The following is a 26,417-nucleotide window of genomic DNA, read 5'->3' on the forward strand; positions in this document are numbered from 1 at the left end:
GCAAAAAGCAATGGCAGGAGCCAGGCATTTTGTGAGAACTCTGGGAGCAGTGGATAAGCCAAAGGGAAGCGCAGAGAACTGAAAGTGCAGTGACCCTGCCCTGAAACGTAGATATTTCCTGCAAGATTCCTGGATAGCCCGGGTACCGTTTGGCTAGGCTTATATAGGCCCTAGGGCCAACAGCCTAGTACCTACCTATGAACCTATGATTGGGATATGTAGGTAGGCCTCTTTTAGGTCTAGGGTGGCTAACCAAGCATAGTACAGTTGTGTACACTTACCATAAATGTACATGTTCGAGTGTATTCACTGTTGCGGTCATTACATTTGGGTAATGTGCTGGCAGGTTGCCCTCAGTCGGCCTGAATTCCAAAGTCTTGGGTCCTGCGTCGGTTGCTGTCTCCTCTTCCATGACGTCAGGTTGTCAGGGGTATAAAACAAGCAGCCAATGCCATTTTTCATTAGTTTTTTCTTTCCCCCGATGTCAGGTGCCCCCAAAAAGGTAGCAAAAATATATATATAAAAACTATACATACATGCAACAATACAGACTCTACAAGCAAATACACCACATAGGTTGTAGAAGATAGTAAAGGAAAGATAAACTCCAGAATGACAGGGGGATGGCAGGCGGGTAACCTGGACTGCAACAGCGAATACACTCCAACATCTACATTTATGGTAAGTTTACACAACTGTACTATGTTCTTCGTATTTCACTGTTGCAGTTATTACATTTGGGTAGAATCCCAAAGCTATGGATGGGAGGTTGGAGCTAAACAGCATTAGGGGCGGCTATAAGGCCCTGTAGAGCTGCAGTGGCAAAGCCTGCCCTGGACTTAGAGTAGAGAGGCAAATGATAATGCTTTGTAAAGGTGTGAACAGAACTCCAAGTAGCAGCCTCTAGAATGTCTTTGGTTGATACTCCTCTGAGAAAAGCTGCTGATGTAGCTGTAGCTCTGGTGGAATGAGACCTAATACCCTTGAGCACAGGTTTGCCATGGTGTAAGTAGCAGAAACGAATGCAGTGGCTTATCCACTCTGAAATAGTCTGCTTTGAAATAGCCTTTCCTTCTGATCCTGCAGCATATGTCACTAGTAATTTCTCAGTTTTTCTTAGCGAGCTTTAGTCCTTCTCAAGTAGAATCCTAGCTGTCTGTGTACGTCCAAGGAATGCAGAATTCTCTCCTCTTTGTTCTGCGGATTTGGATAAAAGGTTGGCAGATGAATAGTTTGGTTAAGAGCCACACTGGAAACTACCTAAGGCATAAATGAAGGATTGGTCCTCAGAGACACCCTGTCTGGGTAAAATATGATAAAAGGCTCCACACAGCCATGAGTGCCTGTAGCTCAGACTCTTCTTGCTGAAGTAATTGCTAGGAGCAGAGCAGTTGTCCATGATAAGAACTTTAAAACTGCAGTAGCAGCTGGTTCAAATGGAGGCAGGGTGAGCTTTTCCAACACATAATTGAGGTCCCATGCAGGTATTGGTGATCTTCTAGGAGGCCTTAAATTTTTGGCTCCTCTAAGATACTGCTTTAGTAAAGGATGAGAAAAGATTGGTGGCTCTGTATTGTAATGAGCCGAAATGGCAGAGGCATGGATTTTTATTGATGAGAAAGATGGCCCTTTGTCAAGCATCTCAGTCAAGTATTGTAATGTCTGAGGAATATTTGGTTCTGCTGTATCAGTTCCTTGTGCTTGTTTCCAAGCATAGAATCTCTTCCATTTATCAGCATAAGATTTTCTAGTACTAGGCCTTCTGGCTTCCAAAATGACATCCATCACAGCTTTACTGAAGGTGTTTGTATAACTACATGATCAGCCATGCTGCCAGGTTCAGTGTTTGGAGCTGATTGTGCAGGATCCGATTGTTTTGCTGGGACAGTAATTGAGGTCTTTTAGGTAAGGTCCAATCTGGGTATTGAGACAAGTTCCTTAGAATTGGGTACCAGTATTGGCGGGGCCAGTCTGGGGCAATTAGTACCATCTTTGGTTTCTCTAGTCTGACTTTTAGTAGGACCTTGGGAAGAAGAGGCAGAGGAGGAAAAGCGTAAACTGAGGTTTTTCCAACTGAAGGATAGAGCGTCCACTTTCCATGCTTGTCTGTGATAAGTCCTTGTGCAGAATCTTTTCAACTGATAATTTTGAGGAGAGGCAAACAGATCTATGTCCGGACTCCCCCATTTCTTTGTTATCATGCTGAAGACTTGTGGATCTTGTTTCCACTCATGAGGGTACATAAGGTTTCTGCTGAAATTGTCTTCCAGAGTATTTTGTTTTCCTGGCAGGAATTGAGCTTGAAGATGTACTTGGTAAGTCAAAGCTATGTCCCACAGTGCCATGGCTAGTCTGCAAAGGGGGTATGAATGCATGCCCCCCTGCTTATGTATCACATAACCGTGTTGTTGTCCGTCTTTATCAGTAGTTGCCCTGGATGAATTAAGTCCTTGAAGGCTGTCAGGGCATTTTGAACAGCTAACATCTCTTTCTGGTTGATATGCAGATGCATTTGTTTTGGGGTCCATATGCCCTGAATGCATCTTCCCGCAAGGTGGGCCCCCCATGCATAATCTGATGCGTCTGTGGTTAAGGTTTGGCTGGCAGAGGGTAGAGTGAAGGGCCATCCCATGTTTTAGTGACATGCCTTTGCCCACCATAAAAACTCCTGTTGTAGGCAGGGAATGACGGGAATCATTGTTTCCAGACTGTGACAATGTTGACTCCATAAACTTTTTAGGTATCACTGAAGTTTCCTCATATGCAGTCTTGCATATGGAATCAGTAGGATGCAGGATGCCATGAACCCCAAAGCCTGCAGAGTTTGTCTTGCAGATAACTGGGTTTTTGTTGCCATCAGTTTGAAGTAAGTAGTCAGTTGCCTTTGTTTGTCTGGCATGAGGAAAGCCATCTGGGCAGTTGTATTCAAGCTTGCACCCAGGAATGTTATCTTTTGAGAGGGTACCCGTTGTGATTTCTTTTAGTTTATTGTGTACCCTAGCATGTTAGAAGCCTTTTCACAAACACCAGATGCTGTAGAAGAATGTCTTTGTTCTCTGCTTAAATGAGACAGTCGTCTAAGTAAGGATATATTTGTATACTTCTTTGTCTGCAAAAAGCAATTACTGGTGCCAGGCACTTTGTAAAGACCCTGGGCGCAGTAGTTACGCCAAAGGGCAGTGCAGAGAATTGGTAATGCATTAAGCCAGTCTTGAAACGGAGGTATCTTCTGCACAATTCCCTTACTGGGACATGCAGGTATGCCTCTTATAGGTCTAATGTCACCAGCCAAGCATTCTTGCCCAGCATGGGCAGAAGCTGCTGCAAAGTTAGCATTTTGAATTTTGGGATGTCCAGGAATGTGATCAAAATTGATAAATCCAGTATTGGCCTCCAGGCCTTGTCCTTTCTGGGTACCAAGAACAGTCTTGAGTAAAAACTTTGGCCTTTTTCCTGTTCTGGTACTGGCTGAATAGCGCTCATATCCATGAGGGACGTAACCTGTTTCTGTGCCTCTGCCCAGTGATTTTTTGGCAGATCCAGCCAACCTTTTGCCATTGGCAGAGTATGGAAATGGAATCTGTATCCCTGTGATACTATGTTTAGCACCCACATGTCCTGAGTTATTAAGTGCCAATTTTGAGCAAAAAGTGCTAATTTTCCCCCTAAGGGTGCTGCCAAAAAGGTAAGTGCTTGGTGATGGCAGAGGGAAGTCATTGGGACTATTTTCTGTAGGGTTGCACTTTATCTCCTCCAGATTTGGAGGTAGAAGCACCCCATTGCTTTGACCTGTAAGAATCTTGTGCCTGGTATCTAGAACCTTTAGGGCATCTGGATTTGCCCCTTTGAGCTCTGTTGGAGACAGGAATATACCAATTTTTGTAGGCCAGTGCCTACTGAATCTTGGTGGCTGCACCTGTAAGAAGTCTTTTACAGTTTGTATAGACTTAGCTTTGTCTTCCATTTTCTTTAAAACCTCTTCTGCCTTAATACCAAAAAGAGTATCATGCTGTAAAGGTGCATCCAGGTGCATCCAGTAATTTAGCTTTAACATAATCAAGCAAATTTTGCTCTTTTAGCCAGACATGCCTCCTAATCACAGATCCAGTAACTGTGGCCCTGCAGAAGGCCTCTAAGGAATCAAAACCACATTGCAAAGTATGCTTTCCAACTTGTTCAGCTGCATGCAATAATTCCTGCAATTCTTTATTTTCTGCACATTCAGAAATCATCATTTTCTGTTTCAGCAATCCCATAACATGTTGTTGATACTTGAGCATATGAAATTGGCAGTTTAAGGCCCTAATTGCCAAGGTTGCAGATGTATAAACCTTCTTTCCCCATCTATCCAATGCCCTTGAACCTCTGTCAGAGGGGGTAGGATTTTTTGTTGTTGAGGCCTTAACTCCCTTTGGACCCTGAAAAATAGTTTCAGGGTCAGCAGCAGGGTTTCTAAATAAAAATTTATGCGAGTCAGGGACCCTGTAATATCTGTCAGGCTTGCTGGGAGCCGGAGGTAAGGAGTCAAGCTTGACTCCAAAAACACATCATCTACAATGTCTAAAACAGGGGGTATGGCTAAAGGCCTGTGCTGAGGGAGAAGAAAATCCCTGAGCCTCTTTTTTGATTCTGAGAAATCTTGACTCTCCCAGTGAAAATGCTCCCTCAAAGTATGCAAGGTTTTTCCAAATGAATAATCCTCAGGAGGTGATGCAAATGGGACAGATTCCTCTGCAACAGAATACTCATAGAGAGGTATAGATAATTCCTGATCAAAAGAGGAATCAGGAGAAATAGAAACCTGATCTGAAGATTCATAATCAGTGTCTTGCCTAGGCCTCTTATCAAGAGGGGGTTGGGAGTCCCTGATCAGGGTAAAGTACAGTTTTGTACCTACCATAAATGTAGTTGTTCGAGTGCTCATACAGCTGCAGTCATAACAGATGGGTTATCCTGCCGTCAGGCAGGTCCTCGGTCATCCGAATTCCAAAGTCTATGTTCGGCGTCGGTTGTCGTCGCTTCCTCCCTGACGTCAGTGCGGCAGGGGTATAAAAGAGGCAGCCAACGCCATTTTCTTCAGTTTCTCTTGCCCCAGATGTCAGGTGCCCCCAGAAGGAAGGCAAACAATGTTATGCAAAAATGCAATGTTGATCAATCAAAAACAGTAGTTGCAAGCAAATACACCATAAAAGAATACCCCAAAATGGTTATATGAAAAGGGTTTGTCATAAGGCCTGTCCTAAGAGGGGTTGGAGGGAGGGAAACCTGGACTGCAGCTGTATGAGCACTCGTACATCTACATTTATGGTAGGTACAAAACTGTACTATGTTCATCGTGCATACAGCTGCAGTCATAACAGATGGGAAGAATTCCAAAGCTAAGTAAGGGTGGTAGGCACTAAGTGGAACTAGGAGGGGCTAGGATGCCCTGCAGGACTGCTGTGGCAAAGCCCGCTCTAGATTTAGAGTATAGTGGGAGGTGATAGTGCTTGGAGAAAGTGTGCACTGAACTCCAGGTGGCTGCTTCCAAAATATCCTTGGTAGGGACCCCACTGAGGAAGGCTGCAGAGGTAGCTGTGGCTCTGGTGGAGTGGGATCTGATGCATGCAGGCACAGTTTTTCCATGAAATGAGTAACAAAAGCATATGCAGTGGGCTATCCATTTGAAATTGTCTGTTTGGAAATAGCCTTTCCTTGAGCATCTGCAGCATAGGACACAAAGAGTTGCTCAGATTTCCTGAATGGCTTTGTCCTGTCCAAATAATAACTAAGTTGTCTGTGAATGTCCAAGGAATGCAGTAGTCTTTCCCCTTTGTTTTGAAGATTAGGATAAAAAGGTAGGTAAGTGGATAGTCTGATTCAAAGCTACACTGGATACTACCTTTGGCATAAAGGTAGGGTTGGTTCGTAAGGAAACTCTGTCCTGATGGAAAATGATGAATGGTTGCACAGCCATGAGGGCCTGTAGCTCCGAAACCCTGCGAGCTGAGGTGATAGCCAGAAGAAAGGCCATTTTCCATGACAAGTACTGTAACTCTGATGAAGAAGCTGGCTCGAAGGGAGGAAGGGTCAGCTTTTCCAATATGAAGTTGAGGTCCCAAGCAGGGACTGGTAGTTTCCTTGGGGGTTTTATATTCTTTGCTCCTCTGAGGAACTGCCTTAAGATAGGATGAAAGAATAAAGGAGGATCTGTGTTGTATTGTGCAGAAATGGCTGAAGCGTGGATCTTGATGGAGGAGAAGGAAAGTCCATTGTTTAACATCTCAGCTAGGTACTGTAAAATTTGAGGTATATTTATTACCCAAGGATTCTGTCCCTTCTTTTGATTCCAGGCACAAAATCGTTTCCATTTGGTGGAGTAGGCCTTTCTAGTAGAAGGTCTTCTGGCCTCCAAGATGACATCCTGCACCTCCTTGGAGAGGAGAAACTGTTGGGAAATCAAGGAATTCTCCATGCAGCTAGATTTAGAGTTTTGAGATGGCTGTGAAGAGTTTTGTAGTTGCGCTGGGACAACAGAAGAGGGACTGAGGTAGGATCCATGGTGGGGAATGTGTCAGGCTCTTCAGGAGCGGATACCAGTGTTGCCTTGGCCAGTCTGGAGCAATGAGAATCATTTTCGGCCTCTCTGCTCTGGCTTTTAATAGAACTTTGGGCAGCAAAGGAAGAGGCGGGAAGACATAGACTGTCAATGTTGCCCAATTGAAGGAAAGTGCGTCCACTTTCCAGGCCTGTGGATGATAGGTCCTTGAACAAAATTTTTTCAACTGGCAATTTCTGTGGGTAGCAAAGAGATCTATGTCTGGCTGTCCCCATGCCCGAGTTATCTTTATGAAAATTTGAGGATGCAACTTCCATTCGTGTGGATCTGTCATATTTCTGCTTAGATTGTCTGCCAGTGTGTTTTCCTTCCCTGGGAGGAATTGTGCCTGCATTTGAATTTTCAATTCCAGTGCTGTGTTCCATAGGGTCATGGCTTGCCTGCACAGGGGGTATGAATGAGTTCCCCCCTGTTTGTTTACGTACCACATCACTGTGGTGTTGTCTGTCCTTATCAATAGCTGACCTGGATGCAGTAGGTCTTTGAAGGTCATAATAACCTTTTGCACGGATAGCATTTCCTTTTGGTTTGATGTGAAGGAGCTTCTCTTTTCGTGCCCATTTTCCCTGAATGCACTTATCTGTCATGTGTGCTCCCCAGGCGTAGTCTGAGGCGTTTGTTGCGATGATTTAAGTTGCTTGAGGTACATAGAAAGGAAGACCTGTGTTTCTTTGGCAAGCTTGAGCCCACCACATAAATTCCTTTTGAAGGCATGGAATGAGCGGTATAATTGCTTCCAAGCTGTGGCTGTGTTGAGACCATAAGTTTTTTAGGTACCATTGTAGTTTCCTCATATGCAGCTTTGCACATGGGATTAGTAGGATGCAAGATGCCATGAATCCTAGAGCCTGCAGGACTTTCCTTGCAGTTAGCCTGGTGTAAGTTGCCATTTTTCTGAAGTATTGAGACATTTGCCCTTGCTTGTCTGGCGTGAGGTAGGCCATCTGGGTGGTTGTATCCAAGCTGGCACCCAGGAAAATTATTTGTTGAGAGGGTATTAGTTTTGATTTCTTTTTGTTGACTGTGTATCCCAGGAAGTTCAACAGTTTTATTACAAACGCCAGGTGCTGCAGTAGTATGTCCTTGCTGTCCACTTGGATCAGGCAGTCGTCCAGATATGGGTAGATTTGTATCCCTTGTAGTCTGCAGAAGGCGATTACTGATGCCAGGCATTTTGTAAACACTCTGGGTGCAGTAGATAAGCCAAAGGGCAATGCAGAGAATTGGTAATGGGTTGAACCTGCAAGAAATCCGAGGTATCTTCTGCAATCTTGTCTGATAGGGACATGCAGGTATGCCTCCTTGAGGTCCAATGTTTCCAGCCAAGACTCCTTGCCCAGCACGGGAAGAAGCTGCTGTAATGTGAGCATCTTGAATTTTGGCACCTGAAGATATGTGTTTAGGATGGATAGATCTAAGATAGGTCTCCAGTCTTTGTCTTTCCTTGGTACCAGGAATAGTCTGGAATAAAACCCTTGACCTTGTTCTTTTGCAGGTACTTCTTGAATTGCTTTCATGTCCATGAGAGCTGAAATTTGTTTTTGTGCCTCTGCCCTTTGATTTTGTGGCAGGTTTGGCATGCCTCTCATTTTTGGAAGGGTGTGAAAGTGCAACCTGTAGCCTCTGTCTATAATGTCCAGAATCCATTTGTCTTTTGTAACAATATGCCAATTTTTTGAGAATAATGTCGGTTTTCCGCCCAAAGGTGCTGCCATTAAAGCTTTGCTTGGCAGGTGTAGGGGGAAGTCATTGTGTCTGTTTTATGAAAGACTGTGATCTATCTTCTCCACCTCTTGGGGTTGGTGCTTGCCACTGTCTGGCTCTGAAAGATCCTTGAGGTTGCCCTCTACACCCCTTGGACGCCTGTATCTGCCCCTTTGAGGTCTGTCCATGGCTGGAAAGGACCAATTTTTTGAAGGCCAGTTTCTGCTGAAACGTGGAGGCTGTACCTGCAGGAAATCTTTCACTGTTTGCATTGATTTCGCTTTTTCCTCCATTTTCTTTAGCACCTCCTCTGCTTTAACACCAAACAATACATCTTTTTGAAGAGGTGCACTAATAATTTAGCTTTGACATGACCTGGTAAGGTTTGCTCTTTGAGCCAAGCATGCATATGTATAACAGACCCCGTAACAGCAGCTCTACATGAGGCCTCTAAAGCATCAAAACCACACTGCAAGGTATGTTTACCCACTTGCTCTGCACCATGCAACAAATCCTGCAACTCTTTTAAATCTGGTTGTTCTGGTTGTGTCATCTTGCTTTTCAGCTGAGATATCAAAAACTGTTGATACTTTAACATATGGAACTGACAGTTTAATGCCCTCATGGTTAAAGTGGCCGAGGTATACACCTTTTCCCCCACCTTTCTAAAGCTCTGGAATCTCTCTCTGAAGGTAATGGGTTTTTAGCAGTAGAGGCATTAATTCCCTTGGGACCCTGTGAAATAGTTTCTGGGTCAGCAGTATGGCTTTTATATAGGAACTGGTGAGAATCAGGAACCCGGTAATACCTGTCTGGTTTAACAGGAGCTGGAGGCAAAGAATCAGGATTAAGGCTGGCTTCTGTGTACACATCATCCAATATATCTAAAACAGGAGGGATAGCCAGAGGCCTATGCTGGGGGAGCAGAAGAAATTCCCTGAGCCTTTTCTTGGAATCTGAGTAATCTTGGCCTTCCCAGTGAAAGTGTTCCCTCAATGTATGCAGGGTTTCCCCAAAAGAGAAGTCCTCAGGGGGGGAGACCGATGGAATAGACTCCTCTGTATCAGAGTCCTCGAATGGAGAATAGGCACAATCCTGGTCCTCAGATAGTTCTGAGGTAATAGAAGCTTGATCTGAGGAAGGGTAGTCTTCCTCTAATCTGGGCCTTTTGTCAGAGGGGGGTTGAGAACCCCTGATAAGAGTAATCAAATCCTCAGCCATTTTAAGCATCTGTTTTTTAGGCATGGTGCCTTGAGAGGGTGTCTGAGGAACCTGGTTTTTGGTTTTCATGGCTGTTTTAGATTTAGTGAAGGCTTTAACAGAGAAGGAGGAAGGCCTGAAGACCCCTTGAGAAATGGCAGGCCTGTCTAAATTCTGAGTTTCCCGGCCAGGAGTGGCGTCGGTATCTGTAGTAGGAATGGGGGCCAAGAAGCCTGCGACCTCGGGTACTGAAGACACCGGTAATGCATTGTCATCGGTACTCAGGGGCTGCGTAGGCACCTTGCTGAGTACCGGAGAACCGGTAGTCGGCCTTAGCGTGGTATCAGTAGGTGGTGCGGACCTCGTAAGTCGGTCCTTATCTTTGCATTTTTTGCTCAAAACTGGAGTCGGAGTATTCGACGACATAATATAATTAAATTTTTTGCCAAAAAAGTGAAGGGCGAACTCTGCCCGACGCTTAATAGTGCGTTTGTTGAATCTAGCACAAAAACGGCAGGCCGAGACATCGTGGTCTGGGCCTAAGCAAGGTATGCAGTAAGAGTGGAAATCCTTATGCGGTATTTGCTTCCCACATGAAATGCAATTATTAACTTTGTCTCAGATCGGTCTGAGGCAAGAAAAGTTTCTAACGGGTACTTAGCTTTCAAGAAGACTTCGGCTGAAATACTTTCGTAAATCTCAGGAGCTGGCCGACCGGCACTTGCGAACTGCTTCTGCTTCGGGCACCGCGCAGCAAGAAAGACTGAAAAAAATGGCGTCGGCTGCCTCTTTTATACCCCTGCCGCACTGACGTCAGGGAGGAAGCGACGACAACCGACGCCGGACCTAGACTTTGGAATTCGGCCGACCGAGGACCCGCCTGACGGCAGGATAACCCATCTGTTATGACTGCAGCTGTATGCACGATGAACATCTAGGTCTTCAGTCATTTTGATCATCTGTTTTTTAGGCATATCGGCCTGTGCACGTGGCTCATGCGTTGTTTTTTTAGCTTTAGAAGTTACTTTTGTCTTTGGTTTTGCAGCTGTCGTCGGTTTTATATAAAAATGTTGAGGACTGAATACACCCTCAGAAGCCGGTGCCTGCTCAGCGGCTCCGGACATCCGTGGATACAATACTTTGAGTATCTCGTGGCGTGCCGGACTCCACATGGGTCTTGGTAGGGGCCTGTGACTCGAAAGTAGCGGGCATCAGCGGCTGCGAAAGCGCCTCACTGAGTACCGGCAACTGGCTTAGGAGAAGCTTTGCCATCGGTTTTGGACCTCGACGGTCTGTCTCTGTCCTTTTCTTTGTGTTTTTTGTGTACTCCAGTAGTCGGATTGCTATACGATGACATTTCAGGGTAGTTAAATCTGTTTCCAAAATATTTTGAGGCAAAAATATACAGATGCTTAATAGTGCGTTGGTTAAATCTAGCACAAAACCGACAGCCAGGCACGTTGTGATCAGGGCCTAGGCAAGGAATACAGTATAAATGGAAATCCTTATGAGGTATTTGCTTCCCACAAGTAATACAATTATTAACTTTTTTTGACATTGGTATGGAGCAAGAAAAAAAGTTTCCCCAACAGGGTACTTGGCTTTAGTGAAGACTTCGGTTATGAAACTCGAACCCGACCGGCAGTTGCGAACTGCTTCTGCTTCGGGCACTGCGCGTCAAGAAAGACTGAAGAAAATGGTGCCGGCTGCTTGTTTTATACCCCTGATGACCTGACGTCATGGAAGAGGAGACCGCAACCGACGCAGGACCCAAGACTTTGTAATTCAGGCCGACTGAGGGCAACCTGCCAGCAGATTACCCAAATGTAATGACTGCAACAGTAAAACACGAAGAACATCCTTGGAGAGCATAGGGAGAAGTTACTGGAGAGTGAGCATTTTTAATTTTAGCATCACCAGGAAAGTGTTTAGAATGGATAGATCCAGGATGGGGCGCCAGCTGCCCTCTTTTCTGGGTACCAGGAATAGTCTGGAATAGAAACCCTGGCCTACCTGTTCTGCAGGAACATGCTCTATTGCCCTCATAGAAAGCAGGAAAAGGACTTACTTTTTGGCCCCTGCCCACTGGTTTAGAGGGGGGGGGAAGAGATCTGGGAACCCTTTTGGGGTTGGTAGAGTGTGGAAATAAAATTTGTATCCCTGGGACACTATGTTGAGGACCCAGTGGTCGCTGGAAATGGTGTCCCAGGTGCTTGCGTGGAAGGAGAGCTTTCCTCCTAGGGGCAACAGCGGGTGGGCAGAGGGAGGGAGTGGAAGTTTAAAGTCATTGTGAGTTCTTACCATGAGGGGGTGGCTTAGCATTCCCTGGTTTTGAAGAGGAGGAACTCCATTGCTTAGATCTCTGCATTCCCTGGGGCTGCTGTCTGGGGGGCCTGCTTCCCTGGGGTCTGGGCTGAGCTGACCTGGAGGGGGCAGGAAAGAACCAGTGCTTGGGGGGGCAATGCCTACTGAACCAAGGTGGCTGGACCTGCAAGAAGTCTAACTGTCTGTATAGATTTAGCTTTTTCTTCCATCTTTTTTAAGACCTCCTATGCCTTAGTGCCAAATAAGTTGTCTTTGTGCAGTCGTACGTCCAATAATTTAGATAGGACATGGTCTGGCAAAGGCTGCTCCTTTAGCCAAGCATGTCTTATAAGGAGTGAAACAGTGAATGCTGCCCTGCAAGATGCTTCGAGGGCATCAAAACCACATTGTAAGGTGTGCTTATAATTACTTGACTTGCAGAATGCATTAACTCTTTTAACTCTATTTTCTGCACAAGCAGGAAAAGAAAGTATTTTCTTTGAGGAGTTCCATGGTATTTTGCTGATATTTCAGCATATGGAACTGACAATTTAGTGCTCTAATAAGCAAGAGTAGCAGAGGTGTATACTTTTTTACCCCATCTGTCTAATGCTTGGGAATCCCTATCTGAGGGGGTGGGATTCTTAGCAGAAGTTGCTTTAATTCCTTTAGGTCCTTGAGAGATAACCTCGGGGTCAGCAGTTGGATTTTTGAAAAGGAATTTGTGAGAGTCAAGGACTCTATAGTACCTGTCTGGTTTCCTGGGAGCAGGAGGGAGGGTGTCAGGAGTCAAACTGGACTCCATAAAATCATCATCCACAACATCCAGGACAGGAGGATTGGCCAGAGGTCTGTGCTGTGGATGATCTAAGAATTCCCCCCGAGTCTCTTTTTTGACTGAGGGTAGTCCTGACATTCTCATTGGAAATGCTCCCTTAAGGTATGTAAGGTTACGCCAAAGTAAAAGTCCTCGGGTGGAGAGGCCGAAAGGATGGATTCCTCTGCATCAGAATCCTCATAAGCTGAGAGGGGTTGCATATAGTACAGTTTTGTACCTACCATAAATGTAGATGTCCGAACAGGATAGCATCTGCAGTCATAACAAATGGGTTGTCCTGTCGTCAGGCAGCCCCTCGGTCGGCCGGATTCCAAAGTCTGGGTCCGGCTTCGGCTGATGTCGCACTTCACCCGACGTCATCTCTGCTGGTCTTCGGGTATAAAAGCATCAGCCGACGCCATTTTCTTCAGTGTTTCTTGCCCCAGATGCCAGTTGCCCTCTAGGAAGTTAATTTTGGGAGAAAAGCCAATGTTTCCAAAATAGTAGAAGGCAAACACAAAAATTAAGCATGTATGTACATATATACAAACAAATACACCATAAGAGACTCCCCCCCCATCTAGCTATTGGGAGGGTAAATACCCTAGGAGTACCACAGAGGGGAAGGAGGGTGGGTAATCCTGACTGCAGATGCTATCCTGTTCGGACATCTACATTTATGGTAGGTACAAAACTGTACTATGTCCTTCAAGGATGCATCTGCAGTCATAACAAATGGGTAGAATACCATAGCCAAAATAGGGGAGGAGGAAAAGGAATCATGGTGTAGTTAGGATCCCTTGCAGTACAGCAGTGGCAAACCCTGCTCGGGATCTGGAGTATAGAGGTAAATTATAATGCTTGGCAAATGTATGCACGGAGGTCCAAGTAGCCGCCTCAATAATGTCCTTGGTTGCCACTCCTCGTAAGAATGCTGTGGTAGTGGCTGTAGCCCTTGTTGAATGAGGTCTTATGTCTTGTGGAACCGGTTTTCCATGGTAGGAGTAACAGAATCTTATGCAATTTCCTATCCATTTGGAGATTGTCTGCTTGGAAATTGCTTTTCCTTCCCTTCCTGTTGCATAGGCCACTAAAAGCTGGCCAGTTTTTCTATTACTTTTGGTTCTGTCCAGGTAGTAGCGTAACTGTCTATGTACATCCAAGGTATGTAGTAGCCTTTCCCCCCTGTTCTGTGGGTTGGGAAAGAAGGTAGGCAGGTGGATTGCCTGGTTTAAGGACACTCTGGATACCACCTTAGGCATAAATGTAGGATTAGTTCTCATGGACACTCTATCTTGATGGAAGATTAGGAAGGGTTGTACTGCCATTAAAGCCTGTAGTTCTGAAACCCTCCTTGCTGAAGTAATTGCCAGTAGGAAGGCAGTTTTCCATGATAGGTGTTGAAGATCTGCTGTTCCTGCTGGTTCAAATGGTGGGAGTGTCAATTTTTCTAGCACAAAATTCAAGTCCCATGCTGGTAATGGTGGTTTCCTAGGAGGTTTTACATTCTTGATCCCTCTGAGGAATTGCCTGAGTAGAGGATGTGAGAAGACAGGTGGATCAAAGCTGTATTCTGCAGAAATAGCTGATGCATGTATCTTGATGGAGGAATAGGACAGGCCTGTATGAAGAAGCTCTGCCAAGTACTCCAGGATGTTAGCAATGTCTATGTTTGACACATCTTTTCCTTTTTCAGCACTCCAAGTGGCAAACCTTTTCCATTTTCCTGCATAGTTCCTTCTTGTTGAAGGTCTGCGGGCTTCAAGGATAATGCCTTTAACCCTTTGAGATAAGCCTGGGTTAGTTGTTGTTAAGTGATGTTCCAGGCAGTCAGTTGTAAGGTTTTTAGGTTTGGGTGTAGGATGCTGAAGTTGTTCTGAGTTAACATCAAAGGCATCAGGGGTATTGACCACATTCTCCCCTGTGACATGCTCCTCAGCAAAGGATACCAGTGTTGTCTTGGCCAATTTGGAGCTATCAGAATTATCCTTGGGCGTTCCTCTTTGATTTTTAGTAGTACCTTGTGCATCAAAGGAAGAGGTGGAAATGCATAAGCTGTTAGGCCTTTCCAACTGAAGGATAGAGAGTCCAACTTCCATGCAAGCGGGTGGAACGTCCTTGTGCAGAATTTCTTGAGCTGGTGGTTGAGTGGGGATGCGAATAGGTCTATTTGGGGCATTCCCCATTTCTTTGTGATGGTCTTGAAGATGTCCGGGTGCAGCATCCATTCGTGAGCATCCGAGGTGGTTCTGCTTAGCATGTCTGCTAGGATGTTTTCTTTTCCTGGCACAAATATTGCCTGTAACTGGATGTTGTGGCTCAGAGCCATGTTCCAAAGATCCATAGTCATTCTGCATAGAGGGTAAGAATGAGTGCCTCCCTGCTTGTTGATGTACCACATGACAGTGGTGTTGTCTGTCCTTATCATTAAATGGCCTTCTTTGAGGAATGGCCTGAATTTCTGGATTGCTAATTTTACTGCCAGCATTTCTTTTTGGTTTATGTGCATGTGCAGCTGGTCTGGAGTCCACAATCCCTGTATGCACTTGTCCAACATGTGCGCCCCCCAGCCTAGGTCTGAGGCGTCCGTTGTGATGGTTTGGTTTGCTTGACAGTTGTGGAAGGGCAAGCCTGTGTTTGACTGGCATGCTCGGGCCCACCATAGGAACTCTTGCTTCAGGCATGGAATTAGTGGGATTTCGGTTTCTAAGCTGTGCCTGTGCTGAGACCATAAATTCTTTAGGTACCACTGTAATTTTCTCATATGCAGTCTGGCATAGGGGACCAGGAGTATGCATGATGCCATAAAGCCCAAGGCCTGCAGTACTTTTCTTGCTGTTAATTTGTTCTGCTTTGTTAATGCCAAGAAGTAAAGAGGAAGTTGTTCTTGTTTTTCTGCAGTCAGGAACGCCATTTGTTTTACTGTGTCCAATTCTGCACCCAAGAAAGTTCTTGTCTGGGATGGGATCAGTCTTGACTTTTTTAAATTGACTGTGTATCCCAGGGCTCGTAGTAAGCAAATGACCTTTTGTAAATCTGTTGTCAGCTTGTCTTTCTTGTCCGCTTGTAACAGGCAGTCGTCCAGGTATGGATAAATTTGGATTCCCTGTAGCCTGCAATGAGCGATTACTGATGCCAGGCATTTTGTGAATACTCTGGGCGCAGTAGATAAGCCAAAGGGCAATGCTGAGAATTGATAATGCTCTGATCCTGCAAGAAATCTGAGGTATCTTCTGCAATTTGGTCGTATGGGGACGTGCAGGTATGCCTCCTTGAGATCTAGAGTTACCAGCCAACACTCCTTGCCCAGCATGGTAAGAAGATGCTGTAGGGTCAGCATTTTGAATTTTGGGACGATGATGTAAGTGTTTAAGACGGACAGGTCGAGTATAGGTCTCCAACTTTTCTCTTTTCTTGGAACTAGAAAGAGTCTGGAGTAGAATCCTTTGCCCTGTTGTGCTATTGGAACTCTTTCCACAGCTCTCATCTGTGTTAGTTGAGCTACCTGCTTTAGAGCTTCTGCTTTTTGAGTTGGAGGTAGGTTTGGCATTCCTCTTTTTACTGGTAAGGTGTGGAAGTGGAACCTGTAGCCTTGGTCTATGGTTTGTAAAATCCACTTGTCTTTTGTGATATAGTGCCAATTTTTTGAAAATAAGGTTAACTTTCCGCCTAAAGGTGCTGCTATTTGCTCCCTGGTAGGCGGTGTCAGAGGCCAGTCACTGTGATTGTCCTGTTGCAGTGGCAGTGGTTGTGTCCGTGCCTCGCTGGTTATTGCCTTGCCACTGGCGTCCTCTATAGGCACCTCCTCTGGTTTGATTTCTACCTCTAGAGCGTCTATTCCTGCCTCTTTGAGATCTTGCGGAATCTGGAAAGGACCAATTTTTGGCAGGCCAGTTCCTGCTAAATCTTGGGGGCTAAACCTGTAAGAAATCCTTAACTGTTTGAACAGATTTTGCCTTCTCCTCCATTTTCTTCATTACTTCCTGAGCAGAGGTACCAAAAAGACTGTCCTTATCCATAGGAGCATCTAACAGCTTTGCTTTAACATGATCCGGCAGGACCTGCTCTTTCAACCATGCATGCCTTCTTATTACTGTGCTAGTCATGGCTGATCTAAATGAAGCCTCCAGTGCATCATAGCCACATTTTAAAGAATGGTTACTAACCTGCTGTATGTTATTTACCATTTCTAAGACATATTTCTTATCTAAGGATTCATCAGAGGACAGTTTCTTAGATAACTGATCAAGCATAAACTCTTGGTATTGGATCATGTGAAACTGACAGTTTAAAGCTCTGGCTGAGAGAGTAGCAGAGGTGTAAACTTTTTTGCCCCATCTCTCTAAGGACCTGGATTCCCTTTCAGAAGGGAGAGGGTTCTTTGCTGAGGAAGAAGCTACTGCCTTAGGCCCTTGGGAAATAGTCTCAGGATCTGCAAGTGGGGCCTTGAAAAGGTGGTGATGAGTGTGAGGTACCCTGTAAAATCTGTCCGGTTTGGCAGGGGCTGGGGGTAAAGAATCAGGTGCAGTGCAAGCATCATTAAATGCATCATCCACAACAGGCAAGACTGGAGGTATAGCTAAGGGTGTATGTTGTGGTAAGTGCAGAAAGGTCCTAAGCCTTTTTCTTGAATCTGAGAAATCTTGTCCCTGCCATTGGAATTGTTCTCTCATGGCATGTAAGGTTTCCCCAAAGGAAAATTCCTCTGGAGGAGAGGCAGATGGAATGGATTCATCAGCATCGGAGTCTTCAAAAGTAGAAAAAGGAGCCTCTGGCTGATCTGTAGTATGTGAGTCATCCGAAGAATCATCAGAGGACTCTGGCTGGGGGGGCTCTGCCCTAGGTCTCTTTTCTGGGGGCTGAGAGGCCCTGTCTGGGTGAGATTGGGATCCCCTAATTAAGGAGATTAAATCCTCTGCCAGAGTTATCATTTGAGAACTAGAAGTGTGTCTGTGTGAGGGGGCCTTAACAGGCACTGATTTAACAGATTTGGCTGCTTTGGCCCTGGCAAAGGCCTTTATAGACATGGCAGCAGGAGGCCTAGCAGCACCACGTGCTGGGGTAGAGACATCCAAAGGGATGGTGTCCGATAAGTCACTAGAAACCACAGTAGTAGGCAAAACTTCAGAGGCCGATTCAACTAAGGAAGCAGGGGCCTCAGTAGTAGTCATGGCTTCGGCTGAGGGTTGACCGGTTTTCTCGGTTTCGGCCGAAACCGAGACACTCGCGGCTTGCTTAACCGTGGTTTCGGCCGAAACCGCGGACCGCGAGTGTCGGTCTTTTTCTTTGCGTTTCTTAACTATTTGGGTAGTCGGAGGATCCGACGGCATAATGTACTCAAAGTCTGAGCCGAAAAAAGTACAGTTTTGTACCTACCATAAATGTAGATGTTCGAGGATTCCCTTGCTGCAGTCCTGACTATTGGGTATAGTCCGCGTCCCAGTCGGCCCGAATACCAGAGTATAAGGCTGACGTCGGTCATGGCGCCTTAGACTGACGTCAGTACGTCAGGGTACTAATGCGCATGACCGACGTCATTTCCTCAGTCTTTTCTTGCCCCAGATGTCAGAAGACCCAAAAAGACAAGTCCCAAAAACAACCTGCACCAAAAAACATGTACAATATATACAGCAATATATATACAAAAAATATAAGCATGTAAACTCACCTACACAACCACCCTGAAACACAGAGGGGAAGGAGGGAGGGTAAATTGGGCTGCAGCAAGGGAATCCTCGAACATCTACATTTATGGTAGGTACAAAACTGTACTATGTTCTTCGTCTTTCCTTGCTGCAGTCCTGACTATTGGGTAGAATCCCAAAGCAGAGGTAAGGGAGGCTGGCAAATTATAAAGTAGCAGGAGCTGACAACATGCCTTGTAAAACAGCTGTGGCAAAACCAGCCCTAGTCTTAGAGTATATAGGCAGGTGATAATGCCTAGAGAAAGTATGCACTGAACTCCAAGTAGCTGCTTCCAGAATATCCTTAGTTGCCACCCCTTAGAAATGCTGTTGAAGTGGCAGTAGCCCTAGTGGAATGAGGCCTAATCCCAGCTGGAACCTCTTTGCCATGATGGGAATAACAAAATGCAATGCAAAAGCCAATCCACCTAGAAATAGTTTGTTTAGACACGGGCTTGACCTGTGAACTCAAAGCAAAAGAAACAAGTAACTGCTGAGACTGCCTAAAATCTTTAGTCCTGCTCAAATAATAACGCAATTGCCTGTGTACATCTAAAGTGTGCAAAATCTTTTCCCCTTTATTTTGAGGATCTGCAAAAACGAGGCAAATGAATAGTTTGGTTTAAAGCCACACTAGAAACCACCTTAGGCATAAAGGAAGGATTAGTACGTAATGAAACCCTGTCCTTATGGAAAACCAAAAGGGCTCTACTGCCATAAGGGCCTGCAACTCAGACACCCTTCTTGCAGAAGTAATAGCCAACAGAAAAGCAGTCTTCCATGACAAATATTTCAATTCAGCAGTAGCTGCAGGCTCAAAAGGTTGTAGAGTAAGTTTTTCCAACACAAAATTGAGATCCCAAGCAGGAGTAGGAGCTCTACGTGGGGTCTTATATTCTTTGCCCCTCTAAGAAACTGCTTGAACAAAGGATGCGAAAACAAAGGTGGGTCACAATCATAGTGAGCTGAAATTGCTGCAGCATGAATCTTTATGGAAGAGAAGGACAAACCTTTGTCCAATAATTCAGTAAGATATTGAAGAGCCACACTCAAATTAGGCTCTGAAATCTCCAAATTCTTTGCTGTACTCCAAAATAAAAATCTCTTCCATTTTTCTGCGTACACTCTCCTAGTACTAGGCCTTCTAGCTTCCATAATCACATTTAAAACTTGTTGAGGAAGCTGAGACCTGCTGTGCTTCAACACAGAATATGCCAAGCTGTGAGATGAAGAGATTGAAGCTTGACATTGAGCAGATGACCGTCCTTCTGAGATAACAGATGAGGAATCAGAGGTAAAGGCCATGGAGGCTTCTTTACAAGACTCCTTAGAAGTGGGTACCAGTGTTGCCGAGGCCAATCTGGAGCTATCAAAATCATCCTTGGCCTGTCTTGTCTGACCTTTAATAATACCTTTGGAAGAAGAGGCAGAGGTGGAAAGGCATAGACATGAAGGTTTTTCCAACTGAAAGACAGAGCATCCACTTTCCAAGCTGTGTGATGAAACCCCTTTGTGCAATACTTTGGCAGCTGGTGGTTTAGTGGAGAAGCGAACAGATCTATGTCTGGAGTTCCCCATGACACTGTCAATTTCTGAAATACATGAAGATCCAGTTTCCACTCGTGGGGATCCATGATTTGTCTGCTTAATACATCTGCTAGGGAGTTCTGTGCTCCTGGCAGAAACCTTGCCTGAAGAGTCAGTTGCAGGCTTAACGCAGTCTCCCATAAAATCATTGCTTGCCTGCATAGAGGATAAGAATGTGTTCCCCTTGCTTGTTGATGTACCACATGACAGTTGTGTTGTCTGTTAGAATCAACACCTGCCCTGGAAGAAGCAACTCCTTGAACGCCATCAATGCAAACTGGACTGCTAACATCTCCTTCATGTTGATATGTAGATGCTGTAGTCTGGCAGGCCACTTGTCTTGTATCCACTTTCCATTTAGATGAGCTCCCCAAGCAGTGTCCGAGGCATCTGTCGTTAAAATCTGACTCGCCTCTGGCCGGGTCACAGAGAGTCCCTTGTTTAGGTGACATTCCTGAGCCCACCACAAGAATTCCTTTTGAAGGCAAGGTATTATATGAATGACAGTGTCGAAATCTTGGCAGTGCTGTGTCCATACATTTTTGAGATACCATTGCAGCTTCCTCATATGCAGTTTGGCATTGGGAAGCACCAGAATACAAGATGCCATGAACCCTAATGCTTGAAGGACTGTCCTTGCAGTCAGCACGGACTGATGAGATAGTTGATGGAAGTAAAGTGACAGACTCTTTTGTTTGTCCGGGTTAAAAGGCCATCTGGGCTGCTGTATTCAGTCTCACACCCAGAAAGCACATGTCTTGAGAGGGTACTAGACTGGACTTTATTTCGCTCACAGAATACCCTAGGCATCTTAGCACTGCTATGACATATTCCAGATGCTGTAGAAGGTCTTCCTTTCTTGAGCCAGAATCAGGCAGTCGTCCAAGTAAGGATAGATTTGAATGCCTTGAAGCCTGAAGTAAGCTATCACTGGAGCCAGAACCTTTGTGAATACTCTGGGCAGTAGATAAGCCAAAGGGCAATGCAGAGAACTGATAATGAAAATCTCCAGTTCGAAATCGCAGATACTTTCTGCAACTTAGCCTTATAGGCACATGAAGGTAGGCTTCCTTGAGATCCAAAGTTACCATCCAGTGATCCTTGCCCAGCAGAGGTAACAGTTGCTGTAACGTCAACATCTTGAACTTGGGAATGTCCAGATAAGTGTTGAGGATAGATAAATCCAAAATTGGTCTCCACGTGTTCCCCTTCTTTGGTACTAGGAACAGGCGAGAATAAAATCCGAAGCCCCTTTCTGATACAGGGACTGGCTGAATGGCCCCTATCTGGAGTAACTGAGAAACTTGCTTGTGAGCCTCTATTCTTTGTGGAGGAGGAACATCTGGCATGCCTTTGAAAGGGGGCATAGTGTGGAAATAAAATCTGTAACCGTGATGAATGATATCCAGCACCCATCTGTCTTGAGTGATTAAATCCCAATTTTCTTTGAAAAGAGACAATCTTCCTCCCAAAGGAGCTGCCAGACGAGTCCACTGGCAGCTGAAAAGGCAGGTCATTGGTTCTGCTTACGAAAGGACTGACCCCTGCCCTCACCAGAAGTCTGAGCAGGTGAACTGTCTGATCTAGGCCTAAACGAACCTTGAGCCCTGCCCCTACCACGTCTAGACCTACCCCTAGACTGGGAACCATAAGCAGGATATGTCCACCCCTTAGCAGGCCAATTTCTACTAAACTTGGAGGCTGCACCTGCAAAAATCTTTAACAGTCTGCATAGACTTAGCTTTGTCCTCCATTTTCTTTAAAACTGCTTCCACAGGCGGTCCAAACAACACATCAGACTGTAAAGGAGCATCCAAAATCCTGGTCTTAACATGCTCAGCTAAATTCTGATCCTTCAACCAGGCATGTCTGCGAAGAACAGAACTAGTAGCAGCCACCCTCGAGGAGGCCTGAACAGCATCAAAACCACACTGCAAAGAATGCTTACCCACTTGTTCAGACACATGAACCAAATCTAGCAATTCTTTACACTCAATACCTTCCGCCAAAGCATCCACCTTAGATTTCAATTGTGAAAGGAGATAATTCTGATATTTCAGCATATGAAACTGACAATTCAACGCCCTCATGGCTAGAGTGGAAGAAGTATATACTTTCTTACCCCACCTATCCAAAGCCCTTGCCTCTTTATCAGAGGGTACAGGATTTTTAACCACAGAAGCTTTAACACCTTTAGGCCCCTGAGAAACAGTTTCTGGGTCCGCCCTGGGACTCTTAAACAAATACTTATGAGCTTCGGGCACCCTATAATACCTATCAGGCTTAACAGGAGCAGGAGGCAAGGAGTCAGGGTTCAGGGAAGCCTCTGCAAAAGCATCCTCCACCACATTCAACACAGGAGGAATAGCTAAGGGCCTATGCTGGGGTAAAAACAAGAATTCCCTAAGCCTTTTCCTGGAATCAGAGTAATCCTGACCTTCCCATTTAAAGTGCTCCCTCATGGAGTGAAGAGTCTCTGAAAATGAAAAATCCTCAGGAGGAGAAGCTGTAGGAGTGGAATCATCCACATCAGAATCAGAATAAGCAGGAAACTCTTGCAAGTCTTCCACAGAAGACTCTGAAGCCTGTGAACACTGTTCAAAACTATCAAACTCCTGTTCCACCCTAGGCCTCTTATCAGGGGGGCATAGAACCTCTAATCAGAGTAATCAAATCTTCTGCCATTTTAAGCATATGTTTCTTAGGCACAGAGCCGAAATGCTAGGAGAAGCCCCACAGAAGCTGAACTTGGCCTACCTCTAAAAGAAGCTTTGGCAACAGAAGGAGAGGCCCTAACTACCTTGGGAAGAGAGGGAAGAACAGTTACCTGAGAAGCCCCTCAGCCTGGCCTACCTCCTGAGAGGGCACATCCTGTAACAGTAAAATATCTGCCTGAGACTCCATAGAGACTCCTGGCAAAACCTCTGGCTCCCCTGAGCCTTCTAAAGAACCGACGTCCGGGACTGCGGTTCCTCACCCCTAGGCTTCACTGTTTTGTCCTTGCGCTTCTTGGATGAAGCGGCCGGAGCATCCGACGGCATATTATAATTGCAACGCTTCCCAAACACTAACCTAGCACAATCAAGCCTCCTCTTAATAGTGCGCTTGTTAAATCTAGCACAAGAGCGCAACGAACAACGCCGTGCTCAGGCCCTAAACAAGGTATACACAATGTATGATAATCCCTATGCGGTATCTGCTTCCCACAAGAAATACAGTTATTCACTTTTTCTGACATCCGTTAAATACTGAGGCAAGAAAAACCAAAATGTTCTAACGGGTTACTTAGCCAACTCTGTTTCGGTCTGAAACTCCGGTTTCGAAAATCTCAGAACGCCAACCTGCACTCGCAAAATTGCTTCTGCATCGGACCATGCGGCAAAAAAGACTGAGGAAATGACGTCGGTCATGCGCATTAGTACCCTGAGGCACTGACGCCCGTCTAAGGCGCCATCACCGACGCCAGCCTTATACTCTGGTATTCGGGCCGACTGGGACGCGGACTATACCCAATAGTCAGGACTGCAGCAAGGGAAGACGAAGAACATCTGTTCAGCAAACTCCGACCGGCGCCTAAAGCGCCGGTTGAAGGAAGCACAGGCTAAACAGGCAGCTACGCCGTGGTCTGGGCCTATACAAGGTAGGCAGTATGAGTGGAAATGTTTATGAGGTATTTGTTTCCCACAAGTTAAACACTTATTTACTTTTTCTGACATCGGCTGAGGCACGAAAGAGTCCCCAACGGGTACTTAGCTTTTAGAAGTCTTGTAGTATTCGGTAGGAATCTCTGGATCTGACCGACCGCACTTGTGAACAGCTTCTGCTTCGGGCGCCACGCGGCAAGAAAGACTGAAGAAAATGGCGTCGGCTGATGCTTTTATACCCGAAGACCAGCAGAGATGACGTCGGGTGAAGTGCGACATCAGCCAAAGCCGGACCCAGACTTTGGAATCCGGCCGACCGAGGGGCTGCCTGACGACAGGACAACCCATTTGTTATGACTGCAGATGCATCCTTGAAGGACATCTTCATATTCAGATGCATCAGAGTCATCGGACTCCTGTTCAGATAAAACTACTGGAGACAAATCTCTTTTTTTTTTTGAAGGGGTAGTCTGGCTTCCCCTGATAAGCATTATAAGGTCTTCCGCCATTTTAAGCATCTGTGACTGAAGCAAGGAAGCAGGTGCCTGAGATTGGGTCATCGGTTTCTTGGGTGTGGGTTTGTACCCTGAGCCTTAGAAACTTGGTAGTTTTTGAAAGAATGGTAGACTCAAAAAAAGTCGGTCTGTGTCAAGAATCGGTAGTGCGAAGTACTTCATCAGAAGCCGGTGTCTGCTCAGCGGCTCTGGACCCATCCAAGGCAGAGATATCCGCAGGATCTTTAGTTGATGAAGAGTCTTGCGACATACTGGACTCCGAAAGGGTCTTGGTAGCAGCCTGGGAATCCACAGAAGTGGGCTTCAGGGGCTGAGAAAGCTTCTCACTGAGGACCGGAGAACTGACTAGCTTAACGGAAGCGTCGTTGGCAGTTTTGGACCTGTGCAGTCTGTCTCTGTCTTTATCTTTACATTTTTTTGGAAGATTTGCTATTGGATGGCTTACCATAGCCATATCAGAATTCGAGGACTGAGAGCGAATATATCTAGGTACAATAAGGGCCTGACGATGTATAGTTCTGGCTTTGAACAAAGCACAAAAGCAACAGCGGGGGACATCGTGGTCTGGGCCTAAGCAAGTGATGCAGTAAGAATGAAAATCTTGGTGTGGTATTTGCTTTCCACAGGCGAGGCAGTTGTTAACTTTTTCTGACATTGGTTACAGCAAGAAAAAAGGATCCCCAATGGGGTATTTAGCTTTAGAAGACTTCAACTTCAATTCGGAAACGAAAAACTTAAACTAGGAGCTGACCGGCACTCGTACGAACTGCTTCTGCTTCTGGCTCCTCAGCAAGAAAGACTAATGTAATGGCATCAGCTGCCTTAGTTTATAACACTGACAACCTGATGTCAGTCCTGGGGAGATGGCAACCGATGCAGAAATACTAAGCCTCTGGTATTTGGGCAGTCTGAGGGCTACCCTGGCAGGGATAACCCAAATCTGATGACTGCAACAGTGAAACACGAAGAATACCCAGTACAACCTGTTGCCTTGGGTCCAGGAAAATGCACACAGTGTCAACACCCAGTATTGAACCATGGACATTTAGATCTTCACTGTAGCCCAGCTGTGCTGTTTCAACTCTTTATATTAAACAGAAGTACTCTCACAGCAACACTGCAGCAGTTTTGCTACCATTATCAATACTGCTCCAAATCATAAAACAGAAGAAAGCATTTAAAGGGATTAAAAAAACTAAATGGAATATTTAATGTCAATTCAAATTTAACAGCAAATTTAAATGGAATTCTTAAGTCACATTGGTAATTGTTAGCTTCTTAAGTATCATTACTAATAAAGCTATTACAAAGACAAACAATATCACCTTCTAGTTCAGTTACACTACACTTTTCTTACTGCAAACCTGCTACGCTGGTGACACTTTCATCATTCCAGTTCTACCATGATGCTTATCCTTAAACAGTTGTAACACTACTCACTCCAATAAAACCACTGCAACTCATCTTTATTAATAGACAAAACACATCCTGTGCCACTGATATACAAGGGTAAAATCTTAACTACGATACAGGTACCCAAAGCTCAACTACTGGTTTGGGCACCTGCTGGAGCTGACAGAAGTGGAAAAAGTATAATAATGTACCTTCCTGTTCACTGCTTCCAGGAAGGAGGGAGTGAGGATGTGCTGAAGGGTAGGGCACTATCTCTTGTTGCAATACCAGTGCTTCCAGGAAGGAGGGAGTGAGGATGTGCTGAAAGGTAGGGCACTATCTCCTGTTGCAATACCAGTGCTTCCAGGAAGGAGGGAGTGAGGATGTGCTTAAGGTAGGGCGCCATCTCCTGTTGTAATGCCAGTGCTTAAGGTAAGGCACTATCTCCTGTTGTAATACCAGTGCTTCCAGGAAGGAGGGAGTGAGGATGTGCTGAAGGTTCATAGGTTCGTACTAGGCTATCTGCCCTAGGGCATTTATAAGCCTAGCCAGAGTGTATGTGGCTTACACCACCCCTTAGGATGAGAATACTAAGCCCTTTTAGGGTTTAGTTTACTATGCCTCTGTCTAGTAGTGACACAGAGATGACCCCCAGGGTAAACCTACGATCTCCCATCCACTCGTCGAGATTTCTCTTGACTAGAGTCAGTCAGGGGCTCTGCCTAACATGGACTGGGATTCTGTTCCAGAGTGTAGGGAGCCTCTGGGTTATGAATCTGTCCCTCCAGCACGTTCTATTTATTTCTGTGTTGAGGTTTAAGTCACTTGTTCTCGTGGCTCTGATGGATTTGGATTTTCTGAGGTGGAGCATGTCCATTAATTCAGGATTGGACATGGCCTTGTACGGCGGTATGCGACTGAATAGAGCTTGAGTTTTTTCAGTCGGGCAGCATTGACATATGTTTAAGACCC

At 45.4% G+C, this 26,417-nt stretch overlaps 1 protein-coding gene across 1 annotated transcript in view; it reads right to left on the bottom strand.

Annotated features, from left to right (window-relative positions):
- FHIP2A (FHF complex subunit HOOK interacting protein 2A) overlaps positions 1-26,417 on the bottom strand; it is a 1,458,394-nt gene that overhangs the window by 1,124,015 nt on the left and 307,962 nt on the right. The gene's annotated exons all lie outside the window — the stretch shown is intronic.

Source organism: Protopterus annectens, chromosome 14.part0 (genome assembly GCF_019279795.1).
Source record: "Protopterus annectens isolate FY-2018-M chromosome 14.part0, PAN1.0, whole genome shotgun sequence".
NCBI classification, from domain to species: Eukaryota; Metazoa; Chordata; order Ceratodontiformes; family Protopteridae; genus Protopterus; species Protopterus annectens.